At 38.4% G+C, this 11,806-nt stretch overlaps 1 long non-coding RNA gene across 1 annotated transcript in view; it reads left to right on the top strand.

Annotated features, from left to right (window-relative positions):
- LOC119475536 overlaps positions 1–11,149 on the top strand; it is a 146,024-nt gene extending 134,875 nt beyond the window's left edge. Inside the window, exons 3-4 of the long non-coding RNA XR_005203820.1 lie at positions 9,202–9,319; positions 11,032–11,149. This is a non-coding gene — a long non-coding RNA (uncharacterized LOC119475536). The remainder of the gene's footprint in view (positions 1–9,201; positions 9,320–11,031) is intronic.
- The last annotated feature ends 657 nt before the right edge of the window (positions 11,150–11,806 follow it).

The raw sequence follows: 11,806 nt of genomic DNA, 5'->3' as shown, positions 1-11,806 counted from the left end.
CATTTATTTAATTAATTAATTAATTTATTTATTTATTTCAGGTTTCTATCTCACCACCATGAACTATACTACCGTAGTACATATTACTTTTAATTCTAACTAACTAATTAAGTTATTTTTTATGTAATTTTACCTCTAGGGGTGTTAAGAAGGCTGGACCTGTCTCTGTGTGGGAGTGGGAGGCGATGTATATGTGTGTATTTATGTATGTACATATTAAATGTTAAATGTAAGATATCATTTTTTTTTTCTATTAAGAATTTTCCAAAATGTACCTTAAAGGGAGATTTGTCAAGTATTTAATATCAATTTTATGCAAATGTGTGTATATATATATATATATATATATATATATTTTGGCAAAGAACTGGGTCATTATATTTTCATACAGGCTGCAGTAAAGCAGGAGGTGTCGCTTTGTCTTTACTTGTAGTTGTTGACAGAAATGACACAGTGTGTTTTCTCTGGTTTGCCAGGTTTGTCTGTGTCCACCAGACACAATGGCCAGGTTACGGTCACTCAATCTGTGTCTTTCTCAGTTTCTCGTCGCTCATGGGTGCCGACATATTGTCGCTGGGAGTCTGTGATGTCTGTTCAATGCTAAATTACATTGAAGTTTACTTTAAGCTTTTGCACTATGTCCAATGGTTGATATACTTTTCTTTTTACCTTTGTCTATAATTAGGTTGGTCCAGATTGCATGAGGCCTCTGATATCTCAATCTATCAGATAGTATCCGTCCCACTTTTCTCCAGTTTTCATCTTTGGTTTAAGTTCAGCAAACTTTACTAGGAAACTGCCAAAGCAGTTATTGAGTGATGTTGAATGTTCCTGATTGTGAGTTGAATGTGTAACAGTAGTAACAGTGTAACAGTGGTGGAAAGTAACAAAGTACATTTACTCAAGTACTTAAGTACAATTTTAGGTACTTGTACTTTACTTGAGTATTTCCATTTTCTGCTACTTCATACTTCTACTCCACTACATCTTAGATGGAAATATTTTACTTTTTTACTTCACTACATTTATTTTACAGCTGTAGTTACTAGTTACTTTGATTTTGCAAACAAAACATGAGATCAACTTATGAAATATGATGCATTGTTATATATTAAGGGCACAGGCGCAGTTTGCGTTGGAACTGATAATTAATTGTAATGATGTATAATATCGACCTTGCTGTGTTTTCTTATTGACAGAATAAGAAACCAACAAGATAAGAAGATAGATTTGTGGTCTTTTTTATTTACTTTTAATAACATTAGACGCTCTCTATCCACACTGAATCCGTTAAATATGCACTTTCTGTACCTATCAGCTGTTTGCTCGAGATCAGACTAGAGATGTAACCACTTAAAAGATGGATAATACTTGCTATCTTCCAACGTTTGTAATTTTTGAACTGAAAACACATGTTTTCTAATGTGATATTTACTGGAAATGCATACAGTATAGCCAAAAGCAAGTAGGACACTTTCAGGCAATCTCCCTCCAGCCAGCTGCCACCTTATTTAGGTTTTTGTAGTGAAAAGAGGAGGTATCACGTAGATAACTCCTCACTTCAACTTCATGAATCAGCCGTTCCTCATCCATTGCGGCACTTTCAAAGTGAGCGATAGGAATAAATAGGAACGTGGCGTTGCAAACAATGCAATCAAACTGATTTTGTCGCTGATGCTCGCTCACGTTGCATTCAGTTCGGTCACGGTGTAATATAGACGACAGACAGCATCCCAATACACTGGACCTCTCTGTGTTGTACACATCACATTCTCTTTAGATTTTTTTGGTGAACCCCTGACCTTAAAGTTCAAACTGCGCCTGAGACATCCCTAGAAGAGCCCCTGAAGTCCCCAAAGTTTTTATTATCTTGACTTATTATCTTATGTATATAAGATCAAAAAAATCTATATAATCTTTCTGGACCTTGAAGTTTACATAATTAAACACAAGGGATCATTTTGCATATTTAGGACTTTTACCATTGCTACTTTAAGTACATTTTGCTGGTGCACTGTAGTACCTTTCAGTAGAATTTTGAATGCAGGAGTATTTTTACAGTGTGGTATTGTTACTTTTACTTAAGTTAAGGATCTGAGCACTTTTTCCACCACTGGTGAGGTGTCATGAGAATGGCGTTGATCAGTTGTCGGGTTTCTCTTCAGCTGTGGCTTCATGCGCTGATATATTTAGCTGTCTCTGGGGAGGTTTTCTCTTCCAGGAGGCATTGCATTTTAATTTGGTCAGAGACGAGGCATCGTTCTCTTTAAATTTCAATTTTTTTTATGTGAAGAATTCGGTCCCTTTCTGTATCATGTTTGCTACAGTGGAGCGGAAAATGTTTTTCTGTCATCTCATTTTGAGGGCAGAACTGACGCATCCTGGCTCCTCTCTGCTGCCAGGTTTGTCTTTGTGTGCCGTCCAGTGTTTATGCCCCCCGTCTGCTCGCTCACTCTCACTTTGTGCTCGTCTATGTTGTTGATGAGTGCTTTTATTGTGTTTAAATTGTCACAATGAAGGTTATAGAATCCAGAATCTATTCTCTCTCCCTCTGTTTACTCCGTTTTCACCTCTCCCACTCAGTTTCCCCCTTTTACCAGAATTCAGAACTCTCCTCATATCAGCATTCATATATTTTAACTGCTCATTAAAGTAGCTATAAACCATACATAAAACAACACAGCCTGAACAATTAGAAAGTAAATTGTAACTGTAGAACACAAAATGGGAATTCAAGTAACCGTTTAAATAAAATATACGATTGTGTGATGTGGCGGGTGTGTGCATGTGCAGGATTGTGTTTGTACATGTGTGTGTGTTGGGCTTGTTGTGCACATGTGATTGTGATGGGAGTGGATGTACTGTATGTTGAGGTGGATGTATGAGTATAGACTATATAGGGGGATGTGGCGTTGCTGCAGTTCATCACTTTATGTCAATTTCCTCATAAATTGACTTTTACCATTCATTTAGTCGTTAATCCTGATGTTCCACTTCCTTCTTTGGGCCGTCCATCAAGTCTTCTTGCCCACTTCATATTTAGATATGCATTGACTTTTCTCAGAGTGTATGCTGACAAGAAAGCAAAAAAGCAAAATTCAGAAAAATCTCACTGGAGGTTACCAAATATGACGAAACTGTCAGATAGCATTGGTCTCTTTGATGCCAAAAATCTCTCATATTTGGTCAAACGCGCGTACAAAACAAACTTTTATAGAATGTGTAATTTAATTGAAAGCAAATGCAAGATTCATCATAGCTTAATGTTAGTTGTCAATGTTACAAACAAGGAAGGGATTCCTTGACGACAGTAATAACAATAATGATAATAATAATAATAATAATAATGAATTTAATTTATATAGCACACTTAAAGAACAATCGCAATACAATGTTAAGACACTTTAAACAAGAAACATGCGATTAAAAGCATAAAAATAGGACAAATAAACATAAACCCATAATACAGGGCAGTGTTCACACTGGGAGCGACACAGCAACAGGCAACAAGTCATTTTTCAATGGTGGCCCGTGATGCAAAGTTGTCGCTGCGTGATGGGCGTGGCGCTACAAATCAAAGTTGAGCTGGTCTCAAAATTTTTTCCGCACTCCAATGACGCGGTCAAGCGTCCACCAATCATATGTTTTTGTTTCATCTTGTTCCATTCCATGTAAAAAAAAAAATAAATACTGTAACTTTTTGTAAGATACCATACGAACTGTTATAAGTATGAGGATACATTGCTCTAACAGGTCAATCAACCACATTGCGACACAGTCTTGAGAAGAATCAGACAACATAAAGATCTGTGTGGGTGAACTATAGGTGTGTAGGTGCTTTAATGACATTAATGAAGGACATATAGTCCACCTTTCTCTACCCAGGTTTAAGACGTGTCAGAGCCCCACGCTCTCTTCTCGTGTCTTGCTTTCATTAGCATTTCTTTCCATTTGTCTGTATCTCATCTTTCCAACTAATTCCCCTTTCCATTTCCCACCCCCGTCGTTCTCTGTCCTTAAGTTGATTTGGAAATCACTTTTCTACAGTGTACGTGTGGAAAGAGTTGAGCTTCATTGGTAACAGCAGTTGGATGTCTGTGTTCCATATTTAATCATTACAATAGACTTCATTCAGAGGGATTTGGCCATAATGAACACACTACTGCAATATGATACATGAATAATACAGTAGAGAGACTCTATAGCAGACTTTAAAAATCCATCTTTAGTAACATAGTATGGCCCTCGGAGTATATTATCTGCTCCTAAATGCAAATCATGCGTGTTAATTCCACTCTGAGATGTAAAAATTAACACATCAGCAGTGCTGGCATCAGTCCATGCCATCAGAGCTAATTTAACTTTCACATAGTTTATGAATAGCTGCCCTCGAGCCGGCTCTAAATGGACAAACAACTCTCCAATCAACAAAAGTAATTGTTACAGAAAATAAATAACACTAGCAAATTTGCTGTTTTGGAGCATAATAGTGTTTTGTCTTATTCTGATTTGAGCTCGATGCAGAATTAATTGATTGCGTTTATGAAACAACCATACATTTTTTTGGGGAGGAATTAATCTTGAGTCCATGTCAAGAGGCCCCTAAGCTTTTCTCACATTTTGAGTTGAAATATCACACAAGCAAGTATTTACTAGTGCACAAGAAGAGGAATATATATAATTTGTGTCTAGCGTTGCAGTCAATTCTCCAGTGCTCCAGTCAATTCTCTAACCTCATTAAGCCGGGGGCTCTGTTTATTTTATAGCTCCCATGATTTGTTGTTTCTTTGAACATTTTAAATTTAAAAGTGTTGTAAATGGCAGGTCAAAGCGTCTGATTAATGTGTGAAGACTATTATAAGCACTCTTGTTTAAAACATGGACCTACATGGGAAGAAGAAATCATGACACATTTATTTTGATTATGCTACAGTGAGACAAATAAGTGTAACGATTATATAAGTGGCCTAATAATACGCTCTGTGTTCCTCTGTAATTCTAATACTTCTCTGGAATAATTTTCAGCATTATGGGGCCATAAAACAAGACTGTGTAAAATCCAACTCTCTTGTGTCCAGGTTATAATGTTATACAAGTTCAGCAGCTCATCATGAGCAAATTGGAAAGAGGAGGTGATTTGTATGGGTGCTGTATACTTGGTTTAATACATCAGTTTTATACTTGAAAGGAATGTGCTTTTGGGCCCTATTAGAATGAATCTGCATATTTCCATGAAATTAAGATGATGATGGATTTTCAGATTTACCTGAGTAATGCAATATCTAATGTCTAATATCCAGTCTTCAGTATTTGAATGGTCCAGTATTGATACTCTTATTAAATTACTGCAGGTTGTTCTCTTACACTGTTTGTAGCTATACTTATGAAAAGTAATGCGCTGGAATTCATAAACATATATATATCCCATGAAAACAATTCATATGTAATCCACATACACCAAATTTTCGCCCAGGAGACCGGAAACGTTGATTTATTTGTCACGTAACTTCTGTACTTAAGTAACGCCACTTCCAGAGTTATTTTAAGCCAAACCTTGATCTTTTCCTAAACCTATCTAAGTAGCTTTTTGCCTAAATCTAAGGAAGTTGTTTCCTGTGAAGATGTAAGTTAATTTTAAAAAGACTGTATGCATGTTACGAGCGGTAATAGATACGTGTTGCTGGACATTCGTAGGAAAACAAAAGAAAAAGGAGGAATAACATTTTCTAAGTAGTTTTGTTGCCTAAATCTAACCAAGTTGTTTCCTGTGAAGACGGAAGTTTATTTTGAAAATACTCTATGCCAATGAGCGGAAATTGACACGTGCGTCACTTGTTGCTGGACAACGTATTCTCATACAACGGTAATTATGATATCTTACGAAAAAAGTCATTCCTCCTTTTTCATTTGTTTTCCTACGAATGTCCAGCAATATGTGTTGATTTCCGCTTGTTACATGCATACAGTCTTTTCAAAATAAACTTCCATCTTCACAGGAAACAACTTCCTTAGGTTTACGCAAGAAAACAACTTAGTTAGGCTTAGGAAAAGATTGACTTGGTTAGGATTAGACAACAAAACTATTTAGTTAGGTTTAGGAAAAGATCGTGGTTTGGCTTAAAATAACTCCAGAAGTGGAGTTACTTAATTACTGAAGTTACGTGACAAATACATCAGCGTTGACTTCTGGTTTCATACGGGACACGAACGCTGGTCTCCTGGGTATTTTCCTGGTATTTTTTGACCCACCCATCCACTCTACGAGGCGTTCGCCACTCCTTACACTTCCTGGTTTGCGATTACGTGAATTACACTCAAATTGATTTCGTGGGATATCATGGATACAATAAGACCAGCCTGTGATGGACATTTGTAGGAAAACACATGTAATATGGGGAATAACTTTTATATCATATCATACAAATCGTTGTATGATGATACGTTGTTTATTGTAATATGTCACTAAAGAGCTAATTGCTAATTGTCCAGCAGTGCTCTTAAGTTTGTGAAAAGTTGTCCATAGATGTTTGAGATCGGCAGTAAGGACACATCTGAGGATTGGAATAACAGAAATGTAGTCAGGGTTAGAGTTGCATAGTAAATTTAGGATGATTAAATGTTAAACTGAATATGAATACTTTAGAGAGGATTATGTGTTATATAATTTATCTAGGAAGCATAGTATTTTACACTGAAAGGGTCTTGGGGAGTACTGCTACATATGTGAAAAGGGTTGCATAATGTGGCTCCAGAGGGAGCTGTCTGAAGTCTGATAAATTGCCTCAAGTGATGTCACTTGAAGCAGCGTCTGGTGACGGCTGGGGGCTCCAGACGTTTGAAAATAAAAGAAATCTGGAGGTGTGGAGTTAGAAAGAAGTGAGCTTACCAGACCTCCGTAGCCCGCTCCTCATCTTCACTTGGATGTTTGAGCTTCAGAGTGCAGAATGATGCAGAGCTTGATGCTGTTTTCAGCTGAAAGTTTCCCTGTGCTCCTCTTAAATCTCAGTTTAACACGTAGGAGCGTGACTTTGTAACATCACAACTAGTTTTGAAGTCAATCCTTGTCCAACATGCACCTTACACAAGTGCGATTTGGAAACTTCCAGTGCACACACTCAGAACAGACTTTCCAGTGAAGTAGGAGAGTCCAGTATTTAAACTTTTGAAATGAATGCTTGCATATTCATGAGATGCTGGATTTTTCAATGATGGAGAAGGACTAGATGTCAGACACGAATTGTTATTCAAAGCGTAGTATTTTTTAAAACATCTTAAAACATGTCTGGAGGGGATCTTCCTCTTATTTGTACCTGACAGTTGAGCATCAAAAAAGTGCTTCTCATATAAAAACAAACACATCATCTCATCCATTTATTCATAACATCCACACCTCCTGTCTACTGATATTTTCGATCAAAATAAGATCTGCAGTTATGTAACATTATTTAGTGAATAATTTATCTCCAAACCAAAGTTTGACTTCTGTGTGTGAAATCTTTCAGCCAAACACGGCCTTCTTCCTGGTTTCGATGTCAACACCGGTCAGCCACCATCTGTCCATCCAGCCCCTCATGCTGTTCAGTATTATCTACTTAGTGGTCATTCTGGCAGGTAACCAACCATTGTTTGGGGATTGTGTGTCATGATTAAAACCGGTTGGTGGGTAAAACAATCAAAATCCTTAGTAAATACCGGGAAATATCAGATTCTGTGACGGATCCTGATCATACAAGACTTTTTAAATATTCTCTGTGGGAGAAATGGGTGCTTTTGCTCCTGCTCTTGTATTGATAAAGTACTGTATTATAGAGGTGAAAGAGTTCATCAGGGATCTTGTTTCAGATTTCAATCAATAACAACAATTCTCTCAATGTGTCTGTCTCACATTAGGTTCCCTTTATCTTCCATCCAATTCCTCTAATAGGCCCTCCTGTTCATCTTTCCTACATATTTGAGTTAATATGAGATTACGTGCCCTCTTTCCAGCATGTTATCTGACTCCAGACTGTCTTCTGGATTTGTTTAATTGCAAACATATTTTTTCCTCTGCCCTCCCATCCGTCTTTCCAGCATCCCCCGCATCACTGCTATAAATTACTCGCTTCCCTCCTTGTTATCGGCTCTTGTGAGGCTAATTTCTTTCTTGACCAGATGAACTGTGCCTGTTTTCAGTAAACGTTGTCTCACCTAAGCAAACATGTATCCAACGCGCGAGACATTAATAACCCCCTCTCTGTCTCGCCCTCTCGCTCACCTTGCGAGGATAGGTCATTCGCCAGGATGATGGACAGGTGATCTGTGCCAGGCCGCCGTGACCTCTATAACCTTTTAGTGACCTTTCACGACCTTCTGACCAGCCGATTAGTGTCCGTCCCGTCCCTCTCTGATTAGCCTGAAAATTGGAGCTATTTGGACGACCTTTTCAGCGGAAAGGTCCACTCCCTATTCTGCTTTCCCTCGTCATCCGCTCGTACTTCTTGTCCACCACCTTCATTTGCAGCAACCGCACACACACACAAAATCCAACACTCCACCTCAAGCAGCCCATCTCCCATCTCCCCTTTTTGCTTCTGAAGGGTAACATGATGAGGCTTATCGACCACCATGTTGTTAACCACAGCAAATTTGTAGTTTCGTTCTCCTACATTTCACCGTGTCCTCGCTGAGGACTCCAGCCCGAGTATGTTCTTCAATTACTCTTCAGTTCCTGTAGCTGCATGCTCTCACTTCATGTCTTTCCTTGCTTCTTTCATATTGCTGACCATGAAAACCACAATTCCAGTGTAAAACTGGTAATTCCACAAAACACAAAGAGCCAGCGAGTCACTTTGTGAGGCAAGTAACAGCATTTTTATCAAATAGATGGAAAGAAAGAGTGGTCAGACAACATTAAAAGACCCCCAACAGGGCTCACAATGCAACTCTGTCCTCTGTGGTCAATCGACAGCTCAGTTGGACTTAATTTCAGGCGGGGACAATGCCACAGCCGCAGATGGAAATGTTCAATAGGTTATATAAAGTGATTACTATAGGCTAGATTGTAAACCGCCAGTAGTGCCTGCCCACACACTGCATTTATTCCTCCGAGACTCACCCCAAATGAAGGAGTTATTTTATCTCCCCAATCCATATCTTTCACTTGTCCTATCATTTATCTTTCTCTCCCTGTTGTATTTTATCGCTGTCTATCTTGTTTTACAGGGTTTGGGGAAATGAGATACAGAGAGAGCGCGAGGGAGAGAGGAAGACAAAGCGGTGTGTTTACTGTGGAGCTTCGCAGTGGCTGTTGGTCCCGGTGGGAGTTGGCCTTCACCTTGAGGTGAGACAAACATGCTCCTGCTAACACACTGAAAACATGCACAAGTGATTTACTGTTAGTGGTTGTAGAAGTCAAATGGGGTCATACACATTGTAAACCTAAAGCTGAAAGGGCTATAAACCTCAATTATTACTTCTTTAATTAACATTGTGTTGTTCCTAAAAGTGTGTTTAATTGATATTTTTATAATAACAATGTATCAAATGACAATGTGAAAAGGGTTGTTTGTAGTGATGAACCTACAAAGAATTATCACCTTAAAGGGTAACTTCAGTATTTTTCAACCCATGTTTTATGTCTAACTGACAAATAGGAACAACAGTTTCTGAAATTGGTCCAGTATCGAGGGAGAGCACTGTAGACAGTAGCTGATCACGGGCTGCAATATGGTGCTATTGGGGCAAGCTGGCACCGTCATTTACATCCACTAATAGTGCTTGTTTTTGCCATGACAGGCTCTGATTGTCATTAAAAGTGCAGTCTTGCTCAAGGAGAACTCTCGTTCTGAAATTTGGCGAAGTGACGTGTTGCTGGAATAGTGGATATTCAGATTTCACAATGAGACTTCTCCTTGGGCGGGACTTGGACACAATAACAAACAGACCGGATCAAGCAAAAGGTAAGAAAAACGTTTTATTTCTCTGTAGGGTCCTTTCCATAATGTTGTCAGACACTTATAATAACAATTTGAGCCTGTCAGTGGCAAAAACAAGCATTTTTAGTTGACATAACGTTGCATTTTGATGGTGCTCACTTGCCCCTCGCAGCCCGTTTAGCGGCTGCTTGTTACAGCATTATCCCTCAATACTGGACCAATTTCAAAAATTGTTGTCCCTATTATTCAGTTAGAATAGGGTCCAGGTTGAAAAATACCCTTTAATCTGCAGCTCCCCTCGGCTTTACAGAGCTTTATAGTGAGTTTCGGCACATTGTATAGCTGTCTGGCCACAACTTTACTGTTTCGGTTCACCCTCACTGCTCTCATAGCATCACTTTCAGCCACAGAAGGCAGCTATTTTCGGAGAAAAAGCTCTAAAAATCCACTGTACACCACCTGCTCGGCACAAAACAGCAGACAAAGTCTGCAACTAGCTGATGAACATAGTGGAGCATTTAGCAGCTAAAGAGCCAGATATTTCCCTCAGGAGTTGGTTGAGACCAAAAACAGAGCTATATGAGAGGGAATTTTGGACTTACATTCATCAGGTGGCCAGAAACACGTATGTCATTCGTTCTGACTGAAAATGTTAGTCATGAAAAATGCGTCACACATATATAGTTTCCTTTTTAAAAAGGTTCAGTAATTTCCAAAAACACTGTTGTATTTTTTGGCAAATGTCACTCAGACAGGAGTAAATGCTGAATTTATTTTGGGACTATTTTCAGCTGTGAATGAATACACATTCAGTGCACTCATGTGCATTTCCGGCAGCAAGATGGTGTGTAGGATTGACTCAAAATAAACTACAGTGCCCATGTTTGTTGTCATGAAGGAACATGTCACCCAGTGCTGGTGCAACTATTTGATATGTTTTTAATAGTTTTTGGATGGCACAGAGGAAAAGGCTTTATTAGGCTTTGGCTTCACAGACAATACTTGATTTTTTTATTGAATTATTTATATCTTATGTGGATCCGTGTTTTGAAAATTGTGTTTGTAAAATCACCACCCTTCCTCTTTTATGTGTACATGTTGTCTTCATTCATTCCAGGCTTTCTGTAGCACTTGGTAAGAACATTGCTTGCGGGGCAATAGTGTCACCATTAAAGAGGAAGCTGAAAAAACACTGCTGGACGACGCAATTATCTGACTGGTAAGAAAACATTTGCAAGCAGAGTGCACCACCCACCACAGAGTGCGCAGCTTTCTTTGCCAAGCGACCGCTCGGCACCTCTCTGCTCAACACATTTATTCTACTCATAAACAGCAAAATATCACAGACCAGAGCAAACAACTATAATTCACATAACTCCCATCTCCCTCCAGTAATTAACCTCCACCACCATTTCCTCCTCTGCAAGTATTTAATAATTCCTGAATGCAGTGCCGTCTCACAAATGGCTTTAAATAGCGCAACTCATCCTTAACATTTAGCGTTTTTAAAATGTGAAACTTCCTACATAATAAGATAATAGTCTTCACTCAAACGATTTAGCAATAATAAGCTTCATGAATAATTCAAAAGCAGAGAGATATATAAATAATGTTTACTTGAATACCACAGGGAAATTACAAGCCAACAATACCAAACAAAACACATAATAACCTCCCTTATAACCTCATCACGCATTCTTTTCTTATTGTGTTGAGATTTTGTAAAATGTAGGTATTAGCTGAAAGATGAACTTGTGAATTGCTGCTTTTGATAAACAGTACTCTAATACACAGACATTGCTTTTTTTAAAAAGAGAATAATGGAACAAATGTGTATTCCCCAAAATGGTAGAAAATGTTTTGGTTGTGCACCAAATATGTTTGATACAAGA

Source organism: Sebastes umbrosus, chromosome 17 (assembly GCF_015220745.1).
Source record: "Sebastes umbrosus isolate fSebUmb1 chromosome 17, fSebUmb1.pri, whole genome shotgun sequence".
In the NCBI taxonomy this organism is placed as follows: Eukaryota; Metazoa; Chordata; class Actinopteri; order Perciformes; family Sebastidae; genus Sebastes; species Sebastes umbrosus.
This window is presented reverse-complemented; position numbering and strand designations above follow the sequence as displayed.